The following is a 7,513-nucleotide window of genomic DNA, read 5'->3' as shown; positions in this document are numbered from 1 at the left end:
TGATGGTAATAATCAGGCTGCAGCTTTGTTTATTGGGACTACCAATAAGCAATGAACAATTGCTTCACCCCGAGCTACAAGACATTGCAATTTTATAAAACTCACAATTGTATTCCCCTAACCTTGTCATATCAGCAAGAGCCTAGGGGGTGGCATGGATCTCCATGCCCCTTTTCCGTGCCACAGGCTTCAAGACATATTTGTTCACTTGAGCTCCCTTCCCCTTAACGCTCCTCCCCTGATGAGCCTAGGGGTGTAGGCATGGCCCGCCATGCTCCCCCCCTTTCAGGGTCACCTGACCCACGGCATCACCACTCAACTGAGCTGACTGCCAAACACCTGCTTATCTGATGAGCCATAACCTTGTAGCTCAGGTTACCGCCACTGCGACAACCTGAAATCCCCCAAATCCCTGAGCAAACCCTAAGGGGAGGGTGGGCAGGAAAGTTGCCTCCGAGGGGCAGGGTTGCACGCTGTTCCTCGGAGGCATGCAATCTCTACCTCCCCTCCTATCATGCCCTGCTTCCCCTTGCTCAACCAATCCCTTCCTGGTGGGAAACCAAGTCCCTCCTTTCTACCTCCTATCCTCTTACCCTATTACCTCCCCATGCCCTTGCAAACTGTCTCAGCATGGGTGACTACTTGGCCATCTAGCCCATTGTTATAGTCACCCATCGAGACAAGCTCTTGGGCTCTTTTTAACGGCAAAAACTCCATAGGTTTTAGTACTCCAGATTCACTAAGGGCATGGATCAGATCCGATCCTTGAAGGATCCAATCCGATCCGTGTCCGGAGGGGCTGATTCACAAATCACTTTCATGCAAATGAGGGCGATTGGAATCACGCCTTCAACCGATTGCCTGGATCATTCTGTATCAATCCTGACGCATGCACGGACCATCTATAGATGGTCTGTGCATTCTTAAACAGCAGCGACCCTTTTTTTAACTTTTAACTTTAAAGGTTTCTTGTTTCTGTTGGATGGCCAAGAAACCTAAATTACAGTTGAATCATTTGTTTGAGAATTGGAAAAGGGGGGGTTAGGATTACCAGATATGTGAATTCATAATTATGCATGTCTGCTTCGCCATTTGGGAGATTGGGTGAATATGACCAACATTTACACCCCTCTTCAGATGGAACGGGTGTTTTTTGCTCCTTGTAATGTGTTTGTGTTACTTCATAGTTCCCGAAGGGCATTGCCCTCTTCTATTTGTTCAAGTTTATTATTTAATACATTACAAGTGGCATGGCGATGGCTTGTGCATGCCTTGGGAGGTGATCCGTCGGTTTCAGATCTTTTGCCTTTGCAAGGTAATCCGGCCTTTCCTCCGGGAAGGGACTCTAGAGAGTATCGGTTATGGGGAGCATGAGGAGTTTTAAGTTTGGAACATATATTGGGGGATGAAAGGGAGCTGTTGACCCGTGCAGAATTGTTAGCTAAGGTGGGGAAGACCTGGGGTGCACAGTTTGTGTGTTTTCAAGTGGAGCACTATATGGGATCCCTCAACAGAGCACAATTGCGATTGCATATGGGGGCTAAATTACGGGAGTTGTTTACTCAGGAGGAGGGTGTGTCTCTTTCGGTATCTTGTATACATGCTAGTTTGCAAAAGTTGCAACCTGGAAAGGACTACAGGAATATTAGGGGTAAATGGGAAAGAGAACTACAACTTAATTTGGAACATTGGGATATAGCCCGAACCTTAGGGGCGACACATGGGGTGACCCCGTGTGCATGGTTAAGAGAAATGTATTATAGGGTGATCTTACGTACTTATTACACTCGCACACAATTATATTATAGTGGAGGTCTCCTTACACCAGGGGTCTCAAAGTCTCCCTGCCCTACACCATTGTGTCATAAATGTGGGATAGGGGATCATACCTTGGGACATGCATTTTGGACTTGTCCCATTATACAAAATGTTTGGAAACGAATAATATCTTATACGTCAAAAATAATCGGAAGATCATTATGTAGTTTTTCGACCCATTTTATTTTGGATTTGCCAGAGGTTTTTAGTCATTTGCCTAGGGGGCATCGGGTGCTTTGTAGGAAGATGAGTGTATTCTTCAATATTGGACAGTCCCTGATCCCCCGAAGGTTTGGCATTGGTGGAATCAGTTACATCAGTTGGCCAGCTGGGAGGCGAGAGATGCTGGAAGGCCTAACAAGCGAAAGATGTTGTTCATGCATATATGGGAGCCTTATCTGCAAACCTTACATCCCAAAGGCCGTAGTGCGGTCTTAAGATGGGTGTCCTAGATTGTATTGGTGTGTTCTAGTTAGGTGAAATAAAGAGTACCATGGGGGGGGGGGAGTGTTTGGAGAGGGGAGGTGGTGGGTATTGAATAGGTTCGAACATATTATCAAGTATAGAAAAGGTGGGGATTTGGTGGGGAGGGAGGATTGAATGTTTTATTTTTCCTTTTCTTATTTTAAGTTAATAAGAATCTGTGTTAATTTGCTGTTATGTTTTAGATATACATACTTCTTATTTTATTTTATTTGATGCATTATTGTTGTATTATGCACCTTGGGGTGCCCTTATGTTGTATTTGATGTTGTTTGCATCAATAAAAATTGTTTGACCCTAAAACATTGTCTCGCACTGCGGTGGAAGGCTGGGGCAGAAGCAGGGCAGCACTTGGGGCAGAGAGCAGGAGAGTTGGGGACAGAAAGCGCAGGAGATTCGGGGCAGAGAGTCAGAGCAGAAGAGAGCAGGATGACAAGAGAGCTGGAGAATCGCGGCAGAAAACAGAAGATTCAGTCGGAAACCACTGAACAATTAGTCCCCAGCAATCGCTTGTTTGTTGATCAGCCAGGCCAGTTGGTGTTGCAGTTGTTTTTTTTTTTTAGTGAATTGCTGCCTGCCTACATTTGAATGCCGTTCCCCCTCATTTGCATGCATGGATAGGAGGATGATCGGGACAGAGGTTAGTTAATCGGATCAGAGGGAAATCAGGTTGCAAAGGGGTCGCTAAGTGGTTGGAACTTGATCGGTGGGCTTAGTGAATCTAGCCCTTTGTGTACTTAAGAGTGCAGCTTCTGAGGGCTCTTGAGCTTGACCGGAATGAGTGACCCTGGGCAAATCACTCAGTCCTCCATAGCCCCAGGTACGTTAGATAGATTGTGAGCCCACCGGAACAGATAGGGAAAATGTTTGAGTACCTGATTGTAAAACCGCTTAGATAACCTTGATAGGCGGTATATAAAAACCTAATAAACTTGAAACTTGATCACTATAGAGAATTTTTTCTTCAAAAAATGAGACTGGTTTGCTCTCTAATTAAAGATATATGGTATATATGTACAGCGTCAGCATCTATGAGACAAACATGTTGGGTTTTTTTTGTTACATAGAAGTTTCTGGACCCCTGTTCATTTGCAGAAATTAGATAGTTCTAAATCTAATAGATGCTGGCACTGTCATCTAGACATAGGGACACTGGATCATTTGTTGTTCTATTGTCCTTTGACACTAAACTTTTGGAGTTCAATATGGGACCAGATTAATACCATACTGGAGTCATCGATTCCATTGACATATGATGTAGTCATATGTGGGATGATATTGCATCTTAAACTCCCATTGGACAGATATAAATGTCGGCTTTTCCTTATGACTGGGATAGCCATGCAAATGGTTACGCGCAATTGGAAAAATTGGGATCACCTTAGTTTTACTTTTTTGGTGGGCGAATTTATGCTTATGTTGTAAGTATGAGAAGATGAACGCTGACATGCTGGGGCATAATAAGTTATTCAAATTAGTTTGGGGTCCAATGACGACTTTTGTGGCTTCGTTACAGTTGTTTTTTTTATCTTTATTTTCTGTTGTTTTAGCACACACATCCAGGGGAGGGTGGGAGGGGGGGTGATATCTCTTTTGTTTGGTTTTATTCCCTGACTGAAAATGCTGGAAGGGAGAGAGGGTTTCATTCTTTCTGTATTGTGATTATTATGATTATTAATATATGTACGTATATTGTTTTGCACTTTTTGTTAGCTTTGAAAACTTAATAAAGATTAAAAAAAGATATACGGTATATGCCTGTTCTTTAAACAATCTAGTTTCAACCAGTTTAAGTGATTTATGATACCGTAGTATTAAGGCTACTTGTCACAATGTTAGTGAAATGTGCTACATGGTGTTTTTGAGGCTTTCTCTCTACTGCACTCATCAGTGTTCTCCCACTTTTGGCACAGTAACTTTCAGAATAATTTTGTAATAGAATCACAGTTACTATACAGTAATCATTGTTGTGTGGCTCAAAGCTGAGTGACATTTATAGAATATCACTTAGCGCAAGGATCTGTGCCCAATTTTGGGTGAGAGGATCTATACCAATTGAGCTCTGGTATAAATTCCCATGCCTAAATTAAGTGTGGATCAACTGAATTCTATAACTGTGCCCAAATCCTAGAAATGCTCCTGATGCACGCAAGCCCTCTTGTCACAGCCACGTGGAAAAATTGACATGCGCATCGTTCTAGAAGAGCAACTATAAGGATGTGTGTGTAAATTCCAATTATTGCCAGTTAGGAATGAGGGCTCCTTTTACGAAGGCGCGTTAGGGCCATAGCGCGCGCTAGCCACTACGCCTCCTCTTGAGCAGGTGGTAGTTTTTCAGCTAATCCGATGCGTGCGCTACAAACGCTAGTGCACCTTCGTAAAAGGAGCCCCGAGTGTTAGCACCAAATTATCAGTGCTAATTGGCTAATTAATCCCCGCCTTTTACAAAACTGCAAAAGTGGTTTTTAGCACAGGCCGGCGCGCTGAGTGCTCTGTGCTGTTCCCGACACTCATAGGAACTCTGAGCGTCAGGAGCAGTGCAGAGCATTCAATGTGCTGGCCTGCGCTAAAAACTGCTTTCATAGTTTTGTTAAAAAAAAAAAAAAAGGGGGGGGGGGATAAGCAAATAAATTGCATGCACAATTTTGAGAGCAATATATAGAATTAGGGGTATCGTACAGTGCTTCGTAAACTGGTCCTAGAGGGTCCCCAACCAGTTAGGTTTTCAGGATATCCACAATGAATATTTATGAGAGAGATTTGCATGTACGGCCTCCACTGCATGCAGATCTCTCTCATGAATATTCATTGTGAACATCCTAAAAACCTGACTGGCTGGGGACAGGTTTGGGAACTAGTGATATAGCACATAAACAGGATATAATAACACAAACTTTGATCTCACATTGAGCTGCTGGGTAATACAATTAAACAAAATATATACATATATTGTCACCTTTTGGTAGCACTGTAAATCTAATTAGGGCACAGAGAAGCAAAAGATTGCATTGAATGAAAGTAGATATGCTATATTAGGAGCAGGTGTTTGCTGACACAGCTGTACCAAACACCCCAGTGGGTCCTGGGTTTGTACTGAGCAGATTGGTAGGTCTATGCCAAACTAAATCGTAGTTTTAAATGCTCTCTAGGCATAATTTTCAGACCATTTGCCCCTCTTTCCTTGTAACCTCTGATAGATTTGAATGTATGTCTTGAATGATGAAAAGGCTGATGGATTATTTTACTACACGGCTGCTGTGATAGGTATTTTTCAGGAACATTAAGCATCGTTTTATTGACTGTAAGTTAAAAAAAAATACAGGGGGAAATTTCCAAAGCTATTTGAGCAAGAAAGCACTGCTTTACCAAAATTATATGTGCACAGGCTTACCTATTCAAGGAGGCTTTTCTGGAAGCAGGGTTAATGCTTGCATACACTTTTGAAAATTCAAAATGTCTGAGCTTTTTTTTTAGCTCTAATATTGTGCACCTCAAATAACATATGTAAATGTATATGTATAGTTCTCCTGAGGAAATATCCAAAATGAAAGACCATGGATGTGCAACCCATCATCAATCAAGCCTATCGAATTACACACTTACCGCCCATACTTTTACAACATCACAGCAGAGGTTTTTAGTGCCAGCCTGCGTGCAGAATGCCCTGCGCTGCTCTGATGCTCGTAGGAACTCTATGACTATCAGAGCAGTGCATTCAGCGCGCCAGCCAGGGCTAAAAACCTCTTGTGCGGTTTTGTAAAAAAGGGGAGGGGGTAATTTTAGAACATCCGTGGTATTTATCTACTCCAGTATGTACCATTTCAGGGTGTACATTTAGCCTTTGCACATGAACTGATTCACAAAAATGGGGTGGTGAGCCTTGTTCCTCAAGTCAACACAAATTAAAGGAGGCGGGACACACCAAAATGAATATAAACATATTTGATGTTCCAGGTTTTAAGCAAATTAGATTGGAGATGTATAGGGACTTGATCTTTATGGTCACGGGGCCTGTTATTGAACTCCCTTCCCAAAGAACTGAGAAAGTTTGAGTCCTTGAGTTTATTTAGAAAGCTTTTAAAAGCACATCTGTTTCCTCAGGCATTTTTATGAATTAAAACAAAAATTTTACATATTGTTCAGGTTTTTGAATACTGTGTCTTGAAGAGTAGTATGTTTTAATGTTATAACTATTCTACTTATGTATATAGTAATCTGCTTAGATTTGTGGTATTTAAGAATTTTTTAAATAAAGAAAAAATAAATATATGGCCCAATATTCATTCAAAGGTATTATATGTTTATTTATTTGGCTTTATTAACTGCCTTTATAAAGAGATTCATCCTGGCAGTCAGTGAATACATGACTGACTTATCCATGGATTTTCAGCCTTTATCAGGCCAAAACTCTACCTGAATAACTGATACCATCCATATGATAAGGGGAGATGGTAGGGAAATAGTGACAGCGAGCTTTCAAATGATTGAAAGTGGTGATATTCAGGCCTAAACAGATAGGACCAGACTTAGTAAACAGCACCAGGGAAAATTTGTGCTCAGCATTATTCTATAAAGGTCGCTCTGGGTTGAATGCCCTTTATAGAATATGCTTAGTGTGTAGTCTGGTGCCCATTTTGGCTGAAACTGGTTTAAATCTTAGTGTGCAACTTGGGCGCACAGCCCCCAATTTCTATAATACTGCACATAATTCTTTGGAATGCCACTGACCGTCCTGTAACCATGCCCCATTTTAGGTTGCATGCAAGAGGATTTGGATGAGCATCTTTATAAAATTGCACGCAGTCAGATTCACATACCAATCCAAATTAGAGCCAATTAATATCAATAATTGATTGTTAATAGGCAATTGAAGAGCATTGTTCCAAAACTCACTCAGTCCATTTTTGCCCATTTTGAGCTATGTGATTCATTTACTATAGCTTATTCCTGGACCGAAAATCACTCAGTCCATGTGTGGATCCTTGCTGTGATTACAGTAGTGTGGCTATTTTGCCAAGCTTTGCTAACTCTAGAGCAGGGGTCTCAAACTCGCGGCCCTGGGGCCACATGCGGTCCACCAGGTACAATTTTGAGGCCCTCGGTATGTTTGTCATAATCAGAAAAGTAAAATAAAACAATTTCTTGATCATATGTCTTTTTAGGTAAAAATTACAATATTATTATTAAGACTTAGCCAAAAGGAAAGATTTAT

This window comes from Geotrypetes seraphini, chromosome 6 (assembly GCF_902459505.1).
Source record: "Geotrypetes seraphini chromosome 6, aGeoSer1.1, whole genome shotgun sequence".
Classification (NCBI taxonomy): Eukaryota; Metazoa; Chordata; class Amphibia; order Gymnophiona; family Dermophiidae; genus Geotrypetes; species Geotrypetes seraphini.
This window is presented reverse-complemented; position numbering follows the sequence as displayed.